The sequence below is a fragment of the Amphiura filiformis genome, chromosome 15 (assembly GCF_039555335.1).
Source record: "Amphiura filiformis chromosome 15, Afil_fr2py, whole genome shotgun sequence".
Classification (NCBI taxonomy): Eukaryota; Metazoa; Echinodermata; class Ophiuroidea; order Amphilepidida; family Amphiuridae; genus Amphiura; species Amphiura filiformis.
Window position 1 is genome coordinate 17,219,206 of NC_092642.1, and position 24,754 is coordinate 17,243,959.

The window sequence follows — 24,754 nt, forward strand, 5'->3', positions numbered from 1 at the left end:
TAAGGCAACTGCATGTTAAATTATGCAATGACCCATCAAAAATTTCATCAGAATCCAATTCACATGCATCTAACTCCCAACAGCTCACACAAAAATATCTATAAAAATCCAAGTAGCGAAACGGGTACATGGTATTAGTCCGACACGCCGCTAATCCAACACACCATTAGTTCAACACGCCGCTAGTCCGAATTTGAAATACACTGCACCAGTCCGACACGCCGCTATTCCGAATCGAAAATGCACTGTGTCAGTCTGACACGCCGCAAGTCCAAAATAATATGGAATGCAGTGCACTAGTCCGACAGTCGCTAGTTCGAATAAGGAAAACACTGCTTCAGTCCGACTAGTCCAAAACTGACAACCCACTGTGCTAGTCCAAATTTGAAAACCACTGCGCTAGTCCGAGTCCGACTGCGCTAGTCCAAAACTGACAACCCACTGTGCTAGTCCAAATTTGAAAACCATACATACATACAGCATACAACGGCATTTATATAGCGCAATTTCAAAGAAATGATCATTGCACTTTACAGAAAACTTACCCTACAACTAAAGACTACAAGAAAACAAAAATATGCAAAAGAAACAACATAAAATCAGCAATGGTTAAAAAGATGGGTTTTCAGGCTACGTTTGAAAGTAGTAACTGTGGGAGATGACCTAATGGATGAACGAAGATTGTTCCAGATTCTGGGTCCAAAGACACTGAAACGATCCATCGCCTATCAGTCTGTTGGTCTTAGGAATGATAAGGCGCGTAAGATCTTGATTTGAACGAAGGCCTGGAACACGGATGGTCAAACAATCAGAGAGGTAGGGTGGTGCCAGATCGTTCAATGTCTTGTAATTGTAGAGTAGCACTTTGAAGCAAATTCTCTTGTCTATTGGAAGCCAGTGTAACGAATTTAAAAGAGGTGGAGATGAGTGACGGCGTGGAACTTGGAAGATAATGCGGGCAGCACGGTTTTGTAGTCTTTGTAAGCGATCAACGTCTTTGCTTCTACATCCAGACAGAAGGGCGTTGGCATAATCAATCTTGGATAACACTAGTGCCCGCATGGCATTACTGGATGCATCTTCGGTGACAAACCTACGAATTCTGGACAAGTTCTACAAGAGAAAGTGCACTTTAGGGCCTATCACTCATTAATTTTGGTTATAATGAAGTTGAATATCGGTCATAAATTGATCTTTCAAATTATTTTGTGCTGAAATGCTGAAAATTTTCCGGGTTTGGGGACACTTTGACCTCTGACATGTCGGGAAAATTGCTGTCATTATTATTTTATTATTTATTATTTTAACAAAATTATCATTAACAATATTTCAAATAATTAATTTATGAAATAATCTTGTTTTTTTAAACAATTTTTATTCAAGTAAAAGATTTCTCATTAACATTTTGTACGCTCAAAAATAATTTTCCCAATAGGTCAGAGGGCAAAGTGTCACAAAACTGCAAAACTGTCCCACAATGCATTTCAAATTTCAATGCCTTATTGCATCAACACAATTTGAATTATTTTATCCAATAGAGAAATCAATACAGGAGTAATGAATTCGTCGTAATGAAGAAATTAAGGAATTGTGTTGTCGGAGTTCATCGGAGCTATACTAATTATGTTCTTGGTTTGTGCAATTGCGTGTTGCTTAATACAGGGGATTTTATTGGCAATAAATAATCTGCCCGGGGAAAATATTGCATGATTTGCATGATACAGATACCTTGTTTTTTAAAATATCGTAACATTGACGTAGCTCATTGCTTTACAAAATAGTACAACTGAAATAATCATCTGATATGTGCTTATTTTACAGCTATTTTAATACCTAAAGAGCGTTGACCAATCCAATGAGCTGTACAGATATCTCCATTATCAGGTAAGACGTTTTCTTGACCTACTAAAGGGCGCTTTCCCAGATTCCGATACAATTTTGTTTTTTCTTGAATCATGTCTTATATTATTTTGAACCCATTAAAATGTAATTGACGCCCTTGAATAAAGAATGAATGGGCATGGAAGTAGAGAGAATTTGACATTGACCGCGATTCATGCCCAACATGCCCTGAACATGTCAAGGCTCTAACTAAACGAATGACCAAAAAAAAAGCATGCAGGGGCATGAATATTCATGTGTGAGCATGAACAACCCATCAAAAATTCCCAAATTCACGAAAATTCAAACCCGTTGGTAGCGAAAATAGGGCATGTTCTTGACATGTTCATGGCAAGATCGAGGCCTTTATTATAGCGAGCGAAGCCCGAGTCGTTAGCAGCCGAGTCGATTGCTGACGCAACCTCTCTGGGATAGTATACTAAAGCAACAGAGCCCGAAAAAGGTGCTAATGCAATTGCCGTCTGGATGAATAATTTATATACATTGAAGTGATATAGGAATGGAAGCCTTGTTTTTACACCTTTACACTCCGATTTCGTACTATTCATTAAAAAAAATTGAATCGTCACTCATTTATTTTTCATCTCAACTATTTGTTTTGATGAGATATACTGTTTATTTTGATTAGCTGTATTATCACTTTGAACGACAATCTTATCAACATTATTAGTTTCCGTTTGACAAGATCACCAACTCATTATTTGACAAGATTATCCATTTCATTTTGACAAGATTCTGTCAAGTCAAACTACTCAAATTAGATAAGTTGGGTCATTTTTGACAAGTATTTATTCATTTGATAATATTTCATATATTGGATAAATGACTGAATAATAAGCTGAGCGAGCAGCATCGAAAACCCACCGTTACAGCATTGTTGTACAGCACGACAATTTTCACAATGTGAATATTTTCAGCACGCACAAGCGGTATTTATGAGAAACTGGTACGTTCTGGGCAAATTTTGATGATACATGTAGCCATGAAGTTTAATGGTAAACCTACATATTCGTTCAAATTGTTCAAGCAGACGATTTTAATAACCAATTGAAAGCCTTTTTTGAAGTCGTGCTGGATGACGTCATGGGAAAAGTGTTAGCCAACCAAAAAGAACTCCTTCGTTATCATTGGCAGACTGTTTTTTTTCGAAGGAGGGGAACCAATCTGGCTGTTGTGGAACTAAGTTCGAACCGGCCTGGAAAAAACCCCAAAACACACGCATAACATAATGGGCTTCAGTTTGTAACTTGAAGTATCAATTTACAACTTGAGTATCAAATTACAAACGGAGTACCAATTTACCAACTGAGTATCAATTTACAAATTAAGTATCAATTGGGTAGCAATTTTCATATTTACTGCAGCTTCAATTCACAACTTGAAAGATCTATTCACGAATTGAAGTTCAATTCAATTTACAAACTCAAGCATCAATTTACAAACTGGAGTATCAATTTAGAAACTCAAGTATCAGTTTACAAACTGAAGTATCAATTTACAAACGGAGGTATCAATTTACAAACTGAGGTATCAATTTACAAATTGAAGTATCAATTGACAAATTAAAGTATCAATTGAAAAATTGAAAAAGTGTCAATTGACAAATTAAAGCATCAATTGACAAATTTAAATATCAATTGACAAATTGAAGAATCAATTTACAAATTGAATCATCAATTTACAATTAAAGTATCAATTTACAAATTGAAGTATCAATGGGGGCAAGAGAATTTTGGCAGGCCATTTTCAGAATTCACCACCCCGCGGTACAAATAATTAACATCAACCCTGAGATATTGGTTGTGACACAACTACCCAAATGCTATGAATCTCCTCAATCCAGTTATCAATTTACAAATTGAAGTATCAATTTACTAATTTACAAATTGAAGTATCAATTTACTAATATACAAATTGAAGTATTAATTTACCAATTGAAGTATTGATTTACAAATTGAAGTATTAATTTACAAATTGAAGTATCAATTTACAAATTAAAGTATCAATTTACAAATTGAAGTATCAATTGACCTTTTTTGGTAAATCCCATAACCTGAGATGTCGTCATTTGACGTCACGCTGATCTGCGCCGATGCACACATCGTTTATCGACGTGACTTCAAATGATGACATCTCAAATGTACTTACAAAGGCTTATGGGATTTACCGAAAAGGTCATTTTACAAATTGAAGAACAAATTTACAAACTAAAGTATCAATTTGCAAAATTGAAGTATCAATAAGCGATATCGGTTTTGAAATTTGCAATGCATTGTGGGACAGTTTTTGACAGTTCTTACAATTTTGGGACACTTTGCAATATGAACTATCGGGAAACTGTTGTTCAATTCACAAATTAAGCACCAGTTTAGCAATTGAATATTAATTTACTAATTGAGTATAAATTTACAAATTGAAGCTCACAAGCTGAAGTATCAATTACAATATACAGTTTCAATGCACGAATTGAAGTATCAATTCACGCAATGAAGTATCAATCCACGAATTGAAGTATCGATTTACAAACAAGCATCATTTTACAAACTGAAGTATGAATTTACAAATTGAAGTTTACAAACTGAAGTATCAATTACAATCTGTTGTTTCAATTCGCGAATTGAAGTGTCAATTCACGAAATTAATTATCAATTTACCAATTGAGTATCAATTAACCAATTGTGTATCAATTTACCAAATGTGTATCAATATACCAATTGTGTATCAATTTACCAATTGTGTATCAATTTACAAATTGTGTATCAATTTACCAATTGTGTATCAATTTACCAATTGAGTATCAATTTACCAATTGAGTATCAATTTACCAATTGAGTATCAATTTACCAATTGTGTATCAATTTACCAATTGTGTATCAATTTACCAATTGAGTATCAATTTTCCAATTGAGTATCAATTTACCAATTGAGTATCAATTACCAATTGTGTATCAATTTACCAATTGAGTATCAATTTACCAATTGAGTATCAATTTACCAATTGAGTATCAATTTACCAATTGAGTATCAATTTACCAATTGAGTATCAATTTACCAATTGAGTATCAATTTACCAATTGAGTATCAATTTACCAATTGTGTATCAATTTACCAATTGAGTAATAATTTACCAACTGTGTATCAATTTACAAATTGTGTATCAATTTACCAATTATGTATCAGTTCACAATTGTGTATCAATTTACCAATTGTGTATTAATTTACCAATTGAGTATCAATTTACCAATTGAGTATCAATTTACCAATTAAGTATCAATTTACCAATTGAGTATCAATTTACCAATTGAGTATCAATTTACCAATTAAGTATCAATTTACCAATTGAGTATCAATTTACCAATTGAGTATAAATTTACCAAATTGAGTATAAATTTACCAATTGTGTATTAATTTACCAATTGTGTATCAATTTACAAATTGTATATCAATTTACAAATTGTGTACAGATTTACCAATTGAATATCAATTTACCAATTGAGTATCAATTTACCAATTGAATATCAATTTACCAATTGAGTATCAATTTACCAATTGAGTATCAATTTACCAATTGAGTATCAATTTACCAATTAAGTATCAATTTACCAATTGAGTATCAATTTACCAATTGTGTATCAATTTAACAATTGTGTATCAATTTACCAATTGAGTATCAATTTACCAATTGAGTATCAATTTACCAATTAAGTATCAATTTACCAATTGAGTATCAATTTACCAATTGAGTATAAATTTACCAAATTGAGTATAAATTTACCAATTGTGTATTAATTTACCAATTGTGTATCAATTTACAAATTGTATATCAATTTACAAATTGTGTACAGATTTACCAATTGAATATCAATTTACCAATTGAGTATCAATTTACCAATTGAATATCAATTTACCAATTGAGTATCAATTTACCAATTGGGTATCAATTTACCAATTGAGTATCAATTTACCAATTGAGTATCAATTTACCAATTGTGTATCAATTTAACAATTGTGTATCAATTTACCAATTGAGTATCAATTTTCCAATTGAGTATCAATTTACCAATTGAGTATCAATTTACCAATTGTGTATCAATTTACCAATTGAGTATCAATTTACCAATTGACTATTAATTTACCAATTGTGTATTAATTTACCAATTGAGTATCAATTTAACAATTGTGTATTAATTTACCAATTGAGTATCAATTTAACAATTGTGTATCAATTTACCTATTGAGTATCAATTCACCAATTGAGTATGAATTTACAAATTGTAACCATTTACAAATTGATGTATCAATTTACAAATTGAAGTATCAATGGACAGATGGAAGTATCAATATTCAATCAACTGAAGTATAAATTTGCAAATCAATTTACAAATTGACATTGATTTTCAAATTGACATATCAATTTACAAATTGAAGTATCTATATACAAAGTGAAATATCAATGTACAAACTGTAGTATCAATTAAAAAACTGCAGCTTCAATTCACGAATTGAAGTATCAATTTATGAAATGAAGTATCCAGTTACGAATTGAAGTATCAATTCACGAATTGAAGTATCAATTCACGAATTGAAGTATCAATTCAGGGATTGAAGTATAAATTTATGAATCGGTACTACAAAATACTACTTGATATAGGGTATGCGCTGTTCGTGCGTGCATCCCACTTGGTGTGATGACGCAATCGCCCTAAGTGATATATAGGCACGGTTTCGCTGGCCAGCGAAGCCCAACTCCCGTGGCAAAGTGTCGCCGACCCAGTGCTTGGCATGCGAGGGTCTCGGTTTCGAATCCCACCCAGAGCAAACAACTTCTATCTTTGTTTTCTCTCTTTATTCATTCCTTCTTTCCCTTCCTGTCGCCAAAAAGCCCTTAGGCGATTAGGGTTAATTTACAAACTAAAACATCAAAAACTGAAGCATCAATTTACAAACTGAAGTATCAATTTACAAACTGAAGTATCAATTTACAAATTGAAGTATTAATTTACAAACTGAAATGTCAATTTACAAATTGAAGTATCAATTTAGAAATTGAAATGTCAATTTACAAACTGAAGTATCAATTTACAAAATGAAGTTTCAATTACAAACTGCAGCTTCAATTCATGAATTGAAGTATCAATTTACGAATTGAAGCATCAAAACAAATCGAAATATCAATAATTATGCACATTGAAGTATCAATATGCACATTGAAGTATCAATTGACAACTTAAAATGTCAATCGACAAATTGAAATATCAATTGACAAATTGAAGTATCAATTTACAAATTGAAATATTAATTTACAAATTGAAGTATCAATGGGAGCAAGCGATTTTGGGCAGACCATTTTGAGAATTCACCACCCGTGGTACAAATAATATTATTGCCCCACCCCTGAGATATTGGTTGTGACACGTCACCCAATAGATACGAATCTCCGCTATCCAGTTGTACCAAAATAAGTACCAACAATTCCCATGTAATGTCACTATATGACGTACAAAAGTGCAAAGGAAGCAGAGCAAAATGCAAATGAAGAACGAAAGAAAGAACGAAAGAAAGAAAGAAGTAAATTAATTGGTGCCTATATAATCAGACTCAGATTTGGCTTACCTGGGCAAATTGAGAGAATCCCTCGATAAGATCAATAACCCAGCCAACACACGTTTTCAAGACGCTCGCTGACGTTGTACTTACGTTGTATTACGATAACGTCGCGCAGTGACTATTTACAACGTTATATTAACCAACGTACCTGGACAAAGCCTTTTCGGTAATTAATGACATGGTATTTACGTCTCACGTACGAAGTTAATATTCTGTAATTCATTCGTTGTTACAACGTTCGACCGGGCTAATAGGGACGTTTGAATAATACGTTCACAACTTGATGTCGAAACAACGTCATAATGACGTTATATCAACGTCCGAAAATCAACATAGGTCACATTTTAAAAACGGTCTGATTTCATCGAACCTGGTCTCAAATTACTCTTCTTAACATATAATAAGAAATCTCAAACATATACTTAATTCACAATTTTGGTGCAATTTGTATTGTCATGTTCCCCATCAGAGTTAATGCAGACGAAATCCACTAGAAATATGTTCATGAATAACCTTTGACTCATGATTTCATCCGATTTCGAGGTTATACATTTCTCAAACAAATTAATTTCCTCTCTCGTTTATCGAAAGTTGAGACAAGACGCGATTGATTAATTCCTGAACTAAGCACCCTAGTGCAATATGACAATTAACTTTTTTTTATTCCTAGCAATGAGAGGATCCGAGTCAATTTGAGGTGTATAAAATGATACCACACATTTTACATTCTGGTCACATCATGACCTTCGACTCTTTGTGGGAAGCATAAGGGGCATATAAAAAAATGGAACCAATTCTAGTTTTATCATTTGAGGTGTAAGAATCCAAAAAATCATTGGTTCCACTAATGTAGGAAGACAAACTGTTAACTCAAATATCAGCACATTGCGCCATACTACACAAGAAAATGCATAAACAAAATAGAGTGTCATGGCTGGCTAAACTGGTAACACTAGAAACCAAAATTTCAACAGAAGTTTCTACTTAGCTTTCAAATATTGATGTTATTCAGTAGTCGCGCCGGGAAGTCAAGGATAATAGTCTGAAGGAAGTCTTGTAACGCAAGATTTGCGTACTTCGAAACAAAGATCTCAAGCCAAAATAATGCAACAATATTATTTGTTTTAATGAAAAATGAAGTGGTAAGCTGCCTGGTGCACTGGATTTTTAAATATGAAAATAACAATGGAAATAACTTGGTTTTACTTGGTAATACAAATATTACTTCAATGGTGACGTGACGTGCATCGAGTAAACTTTGTAAATCTAATGATCTATAATCATAATTAAAGTGTGTGTGGCTGTGAGGCAAAGCCGTCCAATCATTTAAAATCGTAACCTTTCGTACTGAAGATATCCATTTTCACCCGAATTGTTTTTAGGTCTTATCAAAAATATTAAACATCCATTTTTAATAATTCGTCATACAATTTGATTATTTGTATCGTGAATTTCAAAAATAAAATAAATAAATAAATAAATAAATAAATTAATCAATAAATAAATAAATAAATAAATAAACGAATAATTAAATATATAAAAATAAATAACTAAAAATCATTTGGAATTAGGTCATTCCTCGTATTCAGAATGCAATTTGATCGCATTCTGTTCCAGTACTTGGATTTTCGAGGATATTTGATGTTTTTGCATGAGCTTTTGGGTCATGGACGCATGCGAAATGGATTCTGTTGCAATTAGTGATGTGATTCATTTTGATTGTCCACCAGCCGAGAAAGGTTTCATGCAACCGGTGAAAATTAAACAGGAAAATCCCAAGGATTCTAGTACTATTTTTACATCCGAAAATGACCTCTTGCTGTGTTACTTTGTATTGATGTGATCAAAATGCGAACTGATTTTCTTGACGACTAACATACAACCTTATTGCTGTTTATACAAATTGGTCTACATATCTTAAGTTTGGACATAACCACTAATTGACACAAAGGACATACTTGTAAGTAAATAAATTGCGCTTTTTTATTTACAGTTTAGAGCATTGTTTGTCCGGGCAGTAGCTCAAAAGTTCAGGGACTGTGATTTCCATCATATCATGAAATCACAGTCGTATATGTTATTTTTGTTTTGCCTAAACTGAATTCCAAATATTACTCTGCTCCCGGGCTCTGCTCTTTGCCTGCAAAGGAACAAAATAGTGCTGCTTCCTTAAGCCTACTGTTTGAAAATGTCCGGGCGTCATCGTGAAATACCCTACTGGGTGAGCACGGTGAAGCATTATAATCATAAAGTAACCATGGAAATGCACAAAACTCTGGACAACGCTAAAAAACTAAAACAAAGAATAACATAAAACTCCGTGTGAGGTATGTTCATATGCTTTTGATCAAATCGTACGTTCCGTCCCGTGTATCACTACATGTATCCCTAGATGATTATTTTACATTAAATAAAATCTATAATGAAAAGTATAATCTATGCTTTATATAATAGAACAATTATACAAGTATCATATAACGGACCCATGCGTGGAATTGAAAGGATTGTGCCATGAAAGTCGTGTTCACACGGTCGGATATAAGTGAGTTATTACCGGTAATAAGCGACTTATAACCGGTAATAGTGATTTAGTACCGGTATTAAGTGACTTAAGTCCGACCGTGCGAACACGACTTTAGTCATCGTCGTAGTCCAATGAGTCATGTCTGATGACTTTTGTGAGCCTTTTGATGATAGAGTCCCATTCACATCTGCCTATATCCATAGCTGATCTGTTGGCAGCGTTTACATGGTTTACTAGGTTTAGATCTTTAATTACATCAGCCAAGCGAAGTATTTGTCTACTTGGCTGCCTTGCTTCAATATGTCCTTGGACAATCATTTGCTAAAGATTGTGTTCTATGCTCTTTGAAACCATCAGCGGCCAAAATAAAAGGTGTTTTTGTTAATCTTCTGATACAGGGTGGTCTCATCAAATATCAGGTTCAAAATGATTAATTTTGGGGTCCTGAAAGAAGGGCATTCATAATAGTTCGAAATGTTACTGTCTTTCCAGGTAGTTAGAGCAATGGCAGATATGTTCTGGTCATGGCAAGTCGCCTTCAAATTTCATGAGAGCTGCCACCTTCATTGATAACCAGCGAGCCTTAGAAAGTTGAGTGTTAACACAGATATTGGAACACAATATATCCAATATCTGTGGTGTTAATCACCTCAATAACATCTATTCAGGTATTCAATAATGTTAATTGGATGTAGATGCATACCCCATGATGATACATTTTGTCATTAACTCCAAGTTCTAAGGCACATGTTGTTACGAGTAGGAAATACCCAAGGTCACGCAAATACACACACCCCTTCTATACAACAAACGCACTGATATATAATTCACAACAAGTGAATTACTTAATAAAATGTTTAACATGTAAAACATATATATTGGATAGCAATCACGGCTTTAGGATCTTACTTGTTACATGTACAATATGATATGATTTTTATTCACACAAACTCGCGGCCCGGAGGCCCAATTACATTGTACATAAAATATAAGCAAAAAACATTAAACATATTAAATAAGATATAAACAACAAATGAGATCAGAACTCAAGACAACCAAAAGGAAATCGGACCCACAGTAATGCAGGAGAGGAGACAGAATTGTGATGGGTTATTGTTTAGCAGCCCAACACTAAGGAACAAAACTTCTAGCAAACCTGTCTGTACGCACACAGAGCAGGGTGAGATTGGCATTGTCTCTTATTTGTCTACCATGAGACTCTCTGACCTTTGCTGAGAGGAAGCAACTTGAGGGTCCGATCAGACTTGGACAATGAACTAGCGAAATCAAGGGTAGACTATGCATTATTCCTCAAAGCAGCCAAAACAATCGATTTTTATAATCAAAATCAATATATTATTGAAAAATAGCACTTTGACGTTTTGCAAAATTTCATTCTACAAATCATATACTTTGAAAACCTGCTTGATTTATTGTTGAAAATACAGTGTTGTTGTTTCAACCAAAGTATTCTAGCTTTGTTTCAACCCTCTTTACAACATAACTCAAGAAACACAGAAAAAAAGTATCTGTAATATTTGAATTCTTCTACTTACACGCTATGAAATGATCAATACAATTTTTGCTAAAGCTCACTACCATTCGCAAGATGATGTGAATTACCAAATCGCAACACCCGTCGCAACAGTTTAAAATAGTTGCTAACCTTAACGCAATGTTGCCCCATCCTAGCAGATAGTTTATCAAGATTACACACAACAAGAGCATTGTCATATGACACATAATTGGACCCAAGAATAATTCTTAGAACTCTTTTCTGGATGTTCTCAAGCCTGACGGACTGCTTGGATCTCAGTTTCTCTGAATTATTATCAAAGACAACTGCTTTCATCATTCTTCTTCAGAAACAGTTATTCCTATACTCTACAGCAAATTACTTTAGACACGTCAGAGATGTGTCCGTCTGCTCTGTCAGATTATCGCGTGCTAAAAGTAACTAGGTCACGCGATGTTACGCAGCTTGACCAGCGAATGAGGTGCCGATATGATGATAACGTGATTCAATTAGCCAATCAGAACCCACTTTCGTATATGCCATAAACTGCGCCAAATTGCCAGACCGCTAAGTAACTGTGCTGGAAACTATAGTGCTGTTTTACTTACATTGACATGTTTCATACTTAAGCATGTCCACAAATGAGTAAATGTCCTTTTTTGGGACAGATGCGTACTTTGGCGTATTATTCCAAATATCCTTCTTTCTACCTAGATTAGTGGCACATTGGCTACGCAAATGAAACAACTGGTTCGCAAGCACCTTTCCAAGACACATAGCCGTAATCACATTAAACGGCCCAATATACAACACTTACATACAACCCTTTCATACATCTGCCTCGAAATCATGTTTACATTTACTCTTTATCCTACTATACACTTCTAGTGCCCGTTTCTATTCATCGTTATGTATTCTTCTCCCGTGCATTATTTTCGCGAACTACCCTTCACAGCCCAAATTATATAAACCTGCACGCTAAACAATGCATTATCTAAAACCTGCACGCTAAACAATAGATTCTAGATAATACGTGCACGCTCAAATACTAGAAATACTACTTTCACATAACCATATAGTAGAGTTAGGTGACGCTTTCGACACAGAGGTCACATAACTATATAATTGTCTGTTCGATATATATACCATCAAAAAAGTACGAATATACATTCTGTGGTGTTAAAATGGTATAGTTACAAACGGTGTTCTAGAATAGGGTACAATTACCGAATAGGGTGCAACTCGTTAGACTTGAGTCCAGTCCTCGTTTACGGAGTTTAGGGTTAGGGTTTAGGGTTGGGGTAGGGCAGTCTTGTAATAAGACTAGTAGAGTTGCACCCTATTCGACAATCGCTCGTGCAAAGGGCAGATCATTGTCATAAATTATGATTAATGACCTCAAATAAATCAAACATTAAATGAGAATAATCGAGCTTCTATTAATTAAAAAGGGCCAAAACAGGTGGATCATAATTATACAAGATGACACCATTGCAAAATATTCAGCATTTTACAAATGAAATACATGTAGGCCTATATCTAAAATAACATAGCCGGGCCCGGGAAACACACACTAGCGCATAATATCATGATCATGCTTTATAATACCATAGGCCTTCAAACACATGTGTTTGAAGGCCTATGATAATACTGAACAAATTGTTAAATCCCAATGTCGCGTGTTTTAATATACACCAATCCGACTTCGCCATTACTGCGGTGTCCCCGATGTAAAACTGCGGTGTCCCGAGGTCGGGGGTTCCACCTTCCACCCATTATTTATTGCGTGCTATACAGAATTGTATCCGGGAATTGTACACAACAGTGATATTCAATACACGATCATAAGTATTGAATTACGAATTAAATCTCCCGCTCTGGTACATCTGTGTTACCGTCAATAGAGGGCCAAATACAGTAAACGCTTCTCGGATTGGTGTATAAGTAGATTTTAAAGTTCAAATTATAGAGCTATAAAGTCCAGTTGATATTCACCGTAGTACTAGTCGGACATCTAAATCGATCGTTTCCAACTGGTTCAGTGCTCTCTGTGTTCGAAACCACGACATAAAGTCAATTGGTTACAAACCATGCGTGAATAAGTTACTAAAGTATGACGTATGGCGCAATCGATACCATTGATAGCTATAACTTAAGCGCGCTTCAGACTCCGTATTGTACGTACAATATTGTATGTACAATACTTTTCGTGACGTCAAAAAGTATTACACGTGCAATAAATAGTATGTACCGGGAAAATAAATATTTTGCTACAATCATTGGTTGCTTAATTGATACGGAGTTGCCAAATTTCTAAGAGTGGTAAATTTAGTGAGTGTTCGTGCACGGAATGATGAACATCTTTTTATGTCTTCTTGTATTCAACTGTACTTAATATTAAAAGGCCTATTAATACTAATAATAATAATAATATTAAAATTGTAATAATAATATAAATGGCACATTCAGTTTTTATTTATTTATTTATAGATTTATTTATTTAGGCCTATTTGTTTATTTATTTATTTATTTATTTATTCATTCATTCATTTATTCATTTATTTATTTATTTATTTATTTATTTATTTATTTATTTATTTATTTATTTATTTATTTATTTATTTATTTATTCATTTATTTATTTATTTATTGGTTGATTGATTGGTTGATTGATTGATTGATTGATTACTGATTGATTAATTGATTTAGCGCTTCATTTATACCGACATTTAGTCATATATTGATTTAGTCAGTTTCTTAAGTATTATTTGTAGGCCTATGTATTTATTCTGGTTTTGATTTGATTGATACCGATATTTTTATTGTTTTTAAAGTTTTGGCATATAACATTATACATTATAACACGTTGTGTTATGAATTTGCAACAGCTTTTTACATGTTGATATCGTTGAGGCATGTTATGATGGTGTATGTTATAGACCTACTTATGATCATCCCAATACATCCATAAACGTGAAACGAGATTACTTGAACTATATATTGAAGGAGTTTCAATTATACGAACATATATCTGAAATATGTCTCTCTGATTGGTTGATTGTCAAGAGGTTTACGGCATCCTCAAAGCCTCATGCTGTAATTCTCTAATCGATATCTATTATAGGACCGATCTTTTGAAATCCATACAACCGTGTCAAATGAAATAGTCTCGGATCATAGTTTGTGGACCGATACAACGTTGATACGTCAGATTTCGGAATTGTATTAAAAATAGGCACAAATCACATTGAACAGGTTGAATGGTGGCAAAAGTAGATAAAATAACTATGGGTCGAATTTACATTAATCAGTGTCCTGGGCCAGGATAACATTTAGGACTCCTTCGCATTCTAAAACAATACTTTGAACTGGACCTTTGAACACCAAAATGTCCTTGCTTTCATTTTCTCATTTAATTTGTTTTAATTGTAATTGATTTCTTTATCCACTGGCTCTGTGGTAAATCCGGTATTGCCAAATATTTATCGTCCATTACCCGTGTTAATCTATTTATTTATTAAAATGCACCATCTATTAAATTCCTGTAATACAACATAGGCCTAGTGTATTTGATAACAAATTTGTTTTTATTTTTGATTGGAATTTGGGTATTTCACATTATATAAAATATGTTTGGGCATGGCGGAATTAGTATATGATTAAAAATAGACATACTCTTAGGCCCCCTTTTTTAATGTTTGTACATTATTAATATTTATATTTATGTACAAAATGCAAACGAATGTATATATATTTTATTGTTTTGTAAACATTAAATTTGATGTTTACTCATAATTATGTCTGGAAAGTCAGGGAAAAACTAAGGAGTATCGGTATTTAGTTTCCTGGGAAAGTGGATCAGATAAGCAGTGATTAAAAACATTCACCCTAAATCTTTATTTGATTTTTATTTTTTTTATGAATTTATTAGGCCTACTGGTAAAGTGCAAAAAAAACCTCCAAACGCACTCTAGGATTTTTCATCAGCAGCAGTAGAAATTTATCTTGCATAGATTTTCTGGTGTCCTTGCTTGGATTTAGCAAACAATGAACCGTCAGGGTTATAGCGCGTTATTTAATCTGATTCAACTAGTCGTGGCACGTATATTTATTGCACGTGCAATAATTTTTGACGTCACGAAAAGTATTGTACATACAATATTGTACGTACAATATGGAGTCTGAAGCTAGCCTTATACGGGATTGATTTTCTTTACCAGTTAAATGCTACGTAGTTGGTCAATGTCCTGACGGTGTTTTTAAAATGTAAGATATTTTCCCTAATATTAAAACTAATATAATGAATGCAGCAATTAATATTGCCTATTGTTTTAATAGGCCTACACTCAAAGTGTATGACGGATAATGTACTCGTGCAAATACATTCGTCAAGATAATTGCACTTGCCATGGAGTTATTGCATTTAGCTCTTGAGCCTATCGGCTCTTGAGCTAAATGCAATAACTCCACGGCGCGTGCGATTATCTTGACGAATGCATTGCACTCAGTTCATTATCCTTATCATACACTTCTAGTGCCCGTTTCTATTCATCGTTATGTATTCTTCTCCCGTGCATTATTTTCGCGAACTACCCTTCACAGCCCAAATTATATAAACCTGCACGCTAAACAATGCATTATCTAAAACCTGCACGCTAAACAATAGATTCTAGATAATACGTGCACGCTCAAATACTAGAAATACTACTTTCACATAACCATATAGTAGAGTTAGGTGACGCTTTCGACACAGAGGTCACATAACTATATAATTGTCTGTTCGATATATATACCATCAAAAAAGTACGAATATACATTCTGTGGTGTTAAAATGGTATAGTTACAAACGGTGTTCTAGAATAGGGTACAATTACCGAATAGGGTGCAACTCGTTAGACTTGAGTCCAGTCCTCGTTTACGGAGTTTAGGGTTAGGGTTTAGGGTTGGGGTAGGGCAGTCTTGTAATAAGACTAGTAGAGTTGCACCCTATTCGACAATCGCTCGTGCAAAGGGCAGATCATTGTCATAAATTATGATTAATGACCTCAAATAAATCAAACATTAAATGAGAATAATCGAGCTTCTATTAATTAAAAAGGGCCAAAAACAGGTGGATCATAATTATACAAGATGACACCATTGCAAAATATTCAGCATTTTACAAATGAAATACATGTAGGCCTATATCTAAAATAACATAGCCGGGCCTGGAAACACACACTAGCGCATAATATCATGATCATGCTTTATAATACCATAGGCCCTCAAACACAAGTGATTGAAGGCCTATGATAATACTGAACAAATACTTAGATCCCAATGTCGAGGGTTTTAATATCCACCAATCCGACTTCGCCATTACTGCGGTGTCCCTGATGTAAAACTGCGGTGTCCTGAGGTCGGGGTTCCACCTTCCACCCATTATTTATTGCGTGCTATACAGAATTGTATCCGGAATTGTACACAACAGTGATATTCAATACACGATCATAAGTATTGAATTACGAATTAAATCTCCCGCTCTGGTACATCTGTGTTACCGTCAATAGAGGGCCAAATACAGTAAACGCTTCTCGGATTGGTGTATAAGTAGATTTTAAAGTTCAAATTATAGAGCTATAAAGTCCAGTTGATATTCACCGTAGTACTAGTCGGACATCTAAATCGATCGTTTCCAACTGGTTCAGTGCTCTCTGTGTTCGAAACCACGACATAAAGTCAATTGGTTACAAACCATGCGTGAATAAGTTACTAAAGTATGACGTATGGCGCAATCGATACCATTGATAGCTATAACTTAAGCGCGCTTCAGACTCCGTATTGTACGTACAATATTGTATGTACAATACTTTTCGTGACGTCAAAAAGTATTACACGTGCAATAAATAGTATGTACCGGGAAAATAAATATTTTGCTACAATCATTGGTTGCTTAATTGATACGGAGTTGCCAAATTTCTAAGAGTGGTAAATTTAGTGAGTGTTCGTGCACGGAATGATGAACATCTTTTTATGTCTTCTTGTATTCAACTGTACTTAATATTAAAAGGCCTATTAATACTAATAATAATAATAATATTAAAATTGTAATAATAATATAAATGGCACATTCAGTTTTTATTTATTTATTTATAGATTTATTTATTTAGGCCTATTTGTTTATTTATTTATTTATTTATTTATTTATTCATTCATTTATTCATTTATTTATTTATTTATTTATTTATTTATTTATTTATTTATTTATTTATTTATTTATTTATTTATTTATTCATTTATTTATTTATTTATTGGTTGATTGATTGGTTGATTGATTGATTGATTGATTACTGATTGATTAATTGATTTAGCGCTTCATTTATACCGACATTTAGTCATATATTGATTTAGTCAGTTTCTTAAGTATTATTTGTAGGCCTATGTATTTATTCTGGTTTTGATTTGATTGATACCGATATTTTTATTGTTTTTTAAAGTTTTGGCATATAACATTATACATTATAACACGTTGTGTTATGAATTTGCAACAGCTTTTTACATGTTGATATCGTTGAGGCATGTTATGATGGTGTATGTTATAGACCTACTTATGATCATCCCAATACATCCATAAACGTGAAACGAGATTACTTGAACTATATATTGAAGGAGTTTCAATTATACGAACATATATCTGAAATATGTCTCTCTGATTGGTTGATTGTCAAGAGGTTTACGGCATCCTCAAAGCCTCATGCTGTAATTCTCTAATCGATATCTATTATAGGACCGATCTTTTGAAATCCATACAACCGTGTCAAATGAAATAGTCTCGGATCATAGTTTGTGGACCGATACAACGTTGATACGTCAGATTTCGGAATTGTATTAAAAATAGGCACAAATCACATTGAACAGGTTGAATGGTGGCAAAAGTAGATAAAATAACTATGGGTCGAATTTACATTAATCAGTGTCCTGGGCCAGGATAACATTTAGGACTCCTTCGCATTCTAAAACAATACTTTGAACCGGACCTTTGAACACCAAAATGTCCTTGCTTTCATTTTCTCATTTAATTTGTTTTAATTGTAATTGATTTCTTTATCCACTGGCTCTGTGGTAAATCCGGTATTGCCAAATATTTATCGTCCATTACCCGTGTTAATCTATTTATTTATTAAAATGCACCATCTATTAAATTCCTGTAATACAACATAGGCCTAGTGTATTTGATAACAAATTTGTTTTTATTTTTGATTGGAATTTGGGTATTTCACATTATATAAAATATGTTTGGGCATGGCGGAATTAGTATATGATTAAAAATAGACATACTCTTAGGCCCTCTTTTTTAATGTTTGTACATTATTAATATTTATATTTATGTACAAAATGCAAACGAATGTATATATATTTTATTGTTTTGTAAACATTAAATTTGATGTTTACTCATAATTATGTCTGGAAAGTCAGGGAAAAACTAAGGAGTATCGGTATTTAGTTTCCTGGGAAAGTGGATCAGATAAGCAGTGATTAAAAACATTCACCCTAAATCTTTATTTGATTTTTATTTTTTTTATGAATTTATTAGGCCTACTGGTAAAGTGCAAAAAAAACCTCCAAACGCACTCTAGGATTTTTCATCAGCAGCAGTAGAAATTTATCTTGCATAGATTTTCTGGTGTCCTTGCTTGGATTTAGCAAACAATGAACCGTCAGGGTTATAGCGCGTTATTTAATCTGATTCAACTAGTCGTGGCACGTATATTTATTGCACGTGCAATAATTTTTGACGTCACGAAAAGTATTGTACATACAATATTGTACGTACAATATGGAGTCTGAAGCTAGCCTTATACGGGATTGATTTTCTTTACCAGTTAAATGCTACGTAGTTGGTCAATGTCCTGACGGTGTTTTTAAATGTAAGATATTTTCCTAATATTAAAACTAATATAATGAATGCAGCAATTAATATTGCCTATTGTTTTAATAGGCCTACACTCAAAGTGTATGACGGATAATGTACTCGTGCAAATACATTCGTCAAGATAATTGCACTTGCCATGGAGTTATTGCATTTAGCTCTTGAGCCTATCGGCTCTTGAGCTAAATGCAATAACTCCACGGCGCGTGCGATTATCTTGACGAATGCATTGCACTCAGTTCATTATCCTTATCGTAAGCTACTGTAGTAACCATATCTTAATGAACTTTATACTATCATATACTATACGGTTTGGCCTATTGCTTTATGTTATATAGATAATGTCCTGAGATATCTATAAGGAAATTTATAATTTGATACTAATGGTATAATTGATTCCAACTATGATCCGAAGCTTACTATCGGATATCAGTCACGACATCATAGTCAGCGACTGGGTTGGTTTTGTTATTACAGACTTGACATTTAATATGGAATATTTTTTCGAAAAATTGCAAGACTGGTCTGGAAGGGGTCTGCATAAACCACACAGGCTAAATATCGATTGTGGTGTGTCGGGAGATGGTGTAAAATAATTGTTTAACAGAAAATGTACTTTCCATTAGTTTACATTATGTCGCTCATATTGTAGTGAATTAGCCTTAAATGGCGGATTTAAGGAGACTGAATTTGATTTTTGTGGGGATAAAATTCTGAATTTTATTCAACTTTATTCTGATATTATCAAACTTATTGATGTTTGAGGTGATATTTACTGAACCTAAATACCAATTAGTGTTCATCAGAATTGAAATGCACTTGTAATCTACCAGTTTTGAAAGTGGGAGATGCTTTACAAAATATGGCCCTTAAACGAGGTACGCACTCAGAAAGTTTGAATGGTCCCCTGAGGCCAAATGTTATAAACCTATTGTACACAAAGAAACAGTGTGAGTTCATTGGACAACCAGGTATCTGCGGCACGGTGAAGTTGGCTCGAGATTAGAGATTAGAGATTAGACATTCGTTATTACGTTGAATATTACAGTTTTAATCGTTTTTGTGCATCGATCAAGGGTACTGGAGTCATTTGAGACCGTTTTTGGACTTTTGGCCTAAAAATTTCAAAATTTTTGTACTTCGTTATTTGGACGAATTTCGACCTAAAACCCACTTTTATGCATCGGTCAAATGTTCTCGAGTATTTTTACACCATTTTTGGACATTCAAAAATTTTAGCCAAAAATTTCAAAATTTTTGAACTTCGTTATTTGGGCTAATTTCGACCTAATAATCACTTTTATGTATCGATCAAGTGTTCCGGAGTATTTTGACACTATTTTTGGACATTCAAAAATTTTAGCCAAAAATTTCAAATGTCCAAAAATAGTGTCAAAAAACTATAGAAGACTTGAACTATACATAAAAGTTGTTATTAGGTCGAAATTCATAAAAATAAGGAATTTCAAAACTTTATATTCAACGTATAGAATTATTCAATTGCGAATGTCTAATCTCTAATCTCTAATCTCGAGCCAACTTCCCCACGCTGTATCTGCGCAGTTGTTTTTGTACCGTAAGTTTATAACATTTGACCCCAGGGGACCATTCAAACCTTCTGAGTACGTACCACTTTTAAGAGCCCTATTTTAAAGCTCCTCCCTTGTTCAAAAAATTGGTACATTAGAAGTGTATTTCAGTTGTGATGAATGCCAATTGCTGACGAAGTTTAAGAAATATCACCTCAAATCCCTATGAATTTGATAATAACAGCACAATGTTGCATAAAGTCCGAAATTGTGTCCCCTACAAAGCTCAAATTCAGCCTCCTTAAATCCACCATTTTAGGCAAATTCGATACATTAAAAGCACCATAATGTAAACTTATGGACAACAAATTTTTCTATCAAACAACTATTTTACACCATCTCCCGACACACCCCAATTAATATTTAGCCCGTGCGGTTTATGCAGACTCCGGCCAGACCAGTCTTGGAATTTTGCGAAAAAATATTCCATATTAAATGTCAAGTCTGTATCAATCTGATGAACTTTATACTATATGATTAGACCTTAATTGTTTTATTTGAACAAGTCATTTGATAAGTCATGAGATATTTATAAGGGAAATTACAATTTGGTAATATATATATAACTAACTCCGAAGAATATCAGTCACATTTAACTGAGTAAGTATTCATAGTATTTATTTGTAATTAATTCTTACAAGTAAGTTACTTTTCTAGACGTCAACGTGGTACTTTATATAAATATAATCATAGGCCTTGTAGGACTGATTCAGCTGACTGATTGGATAGTTGTCTCTTGAATAAAGTACAAGAAAATTTAATTTGAAATTTAATTGGATAGTTATTATCTATTTATGATCATGACAAAATGATTCGAACTTGTACTTTGAACCCGGTTGTTCACACTGTGGGCTGCTTATAAATGAATACAAAATGTTAACCAATCCTATAGGGGTGTATCACTGGTACACAAGTACATACTTTCAGCTCTGACGAAACCCAATTGCTGACGAAGCATGGGAAATATTGACATGGACTAAAGCTAACCACATATCTCACAACTGCTGCACTTTCAACGATTATGACTGGACAAAATTAATAGTCCGGAAATCAATCTGGCCAACTCGATCCTCTAAATAGGGGTGCGCATCTATTTTCTTTCTGGATTCAGGCACTTGAAACTTGATTCTGAGTTTAGCGTCCACCGCCCGCGTTATGAATTTTGTGCCGCGTTTGAGATGTAAAATCTGAAAATAATTCATTATTTTGCAAATTATTACTAAACCAGAAAGAAAATTTGTTCTGCAAAATTGTTAAACCCTTTTTTTTGTATTTGAACCCTTCAAAAACTATAGAAAGCCTTGCGAACTATTAGATGAATCCATCTAAATATTTTAGCATTAAAAATATACAGGTTTTTGACCCTTGCTCTATCCAATTATTTCAATTATACCTTTGGGATACCAGGGTAGACAAAAGAGAAATCAACCTAGCCAAAATGTTTTTACCAGCTGGACATTGTTGATGTTGTAAATAATTTAACCAGGAAAGACCTAGTTTTGACAAATTGTTGCCAAAAATTTATTTCATAATGTTCTGCATGATTGTTATTTTTGTATAAATGAGTCAATCCTCCCCCCCCCCATTACCCCCATCCTCAAATGTACCATGTATACGGTGAGGTTAGTACAAATTGGAGTGAAGAAGACTGGCATGGTATACTTCGGAATACATACATTAGTTTGTTTTAAAACTTGAAAAACAAAAAGCAAGATAATTATACTTTTATAAATGTTTATGTGTGTTTGTGACATTATATTGCGACTGGCGATACCCAATTAGAATGACCAAAAGCGCATAAGCATTGGTAAAAGGCTGCTGATAATGAAACCTTGAAAATAATGAATAATGAATAATGAAATAGTTGCCTCATTATGAGCTGAAAAAAATGGGACGCTAAACTCAACATCAAGTTTCAATAGCTGGAATAGCACATTGCAAGCTCCTGTTGAGTGTATATTGACGCCGATTTTGATTACCTTACAGCATCCAGCACAAGTACAAAGGGGTGTGTTACCCCAAGGATCCGGTTGGGGTAACCGGTTAGGGGGTGAAAAGTTTTATATATATGATCAAAGATCAAAAACAAGGAAAATACATTGAAATCAGCCATCAGAACAAAGGAAATGACTTGAATCCCAGCTGCCGTTATTTTACCAGTGAAATAAAATACGATAAATATATATACGGTACTGTACAACGGAAATATACGGTACGCGAGTTTACCGTGGTTCCTGTGCGTGGCTGTTTAAAAACGGTTCTGTAATTTTAGTAAAATACAGTAACATGCATGTAATCACATATTACACCATAATATGACATGTGATCTCGAAACACGTTTCAATCAAACTACCGTCCCATCTCTCTCCAACCCATTATTTCAAAGATTTTAGAGAAAGTTATTCATAAACATATTCTCTCCCACCTTCACGAATACAATCTACTCACTGTGAGGCAATCTGGATTCCTTCCAAATTCATCTACCACAGATGCCCTTCTTACAGCTATCTTGACTGGAACAATGCCATTGAAGCCCGCAAAGATGCTGTGGTTGCTCTTTTCGATCTCAGTGGCGAAAGCCTTCGATAAAGTGCCACACAGACTTTTGCTTCAAAAACTCAGTGCTTTTGGCATACCGTACCTTACAGACAGGTACCAGTGTGTTGCCGTCCATGAGTGTTCCTCTCGTCTTGTTCCCGTTATTTCTGGGTTACAGAAGTCTGTCATGGGACCCCTTCTTTTCTTGCTTTTTATCAACAACATATCCCCCATCAGCTCCCATCCCTTTCAATGCGGGTCGCAAATTATATGCCGATGATACTACTTTATATAAACCAATCAATAACCATCAGGATTTAGCTGATTTTCAAGAGGATATCACCACCAACATCTCTGGTTTTCAAGCAATTTACTTCAAGCCAATGCTAAGAAAACCAACGCCATGATCATATCTACCAAAAATAATCCTTACCCGGACCTTCTGTTACATCTTAGCCCGGGCATCTTAGCAACCAACCATGACGGACATCATCTTCCTTGGCATTCATATTTCTAGTAAATTAAATTGGAATATCCACATTGATGTCCTTTGTAAGAAGGCTCGTCGGAACTTCCACATTGCTCCCAACATTCCGATCGTCAAACCATGCACACTTTCTCTGGCCCGCCCAGGCTCTTGAGTAGGCTGGAAGTTTAACCTGGCACCAGACACCCACCCAGGATCTGTGCACCCACTCACCAAAACCCAAACGAATCTGTTCAGAGGCTTGCCTGCCGGGTCATATTACAATCTAATCTTGGGACCCGGATCATGACAGCCTCCTTTCCCAAACTAACCTCCCCTCTCTTGAGGTCCGTCGGGACTCCTTCACTGTGCGTCATGTTTTCAAAATTCTTGTCGACCTTTCATCTTCTCCTAATGTATTCACACCTCCTTCACGTTCCAACTCAAAATGCAGCCATTCCCGTGCTCTCTACCCACCTTTCAGCCGCCTCACGCTTTGTCAAAGAAGTTTCTTCCACCTATCCTATATATGTTATGGAATGAGCTACCAGAAAATGTCAGTTGTCCCACCATGTTTTCAAGGCTGCAGTTACAGCACTAGTCCAATAATTGTCTTTTTTTTAATCTTGTTTTAGATTTTTAGTTTATTTTTTGTTCGCTTTGTATGTAGGCCTATGTAGGGCACCCCCGGGACTCTGCCCGG

General features: G+C 34.2%; 1 protein-coding gene across 1 annotated transcript in view; it reads left to right on the plus strand.

Annotated features, from left to right (window-relative positions):
• The first annotated feature begins 1,822 nt into the window (after nt 1-1,822).
• The window catches only part of LOC140171324 (uncharacterized), a 74,427-nt gene continuing 51,495 nt past the window's right edge, over nt 1,823-24,754 (plus strand). The window contains exon 1 of the mRNA XM_072194563.1: nt 1,823-1,884. The gene's annotated coding sequence lies outside the window, so the exon portion shown is untranslated. The remainder of the gene's footprint in view (nt 1,885-24,754) is intronic.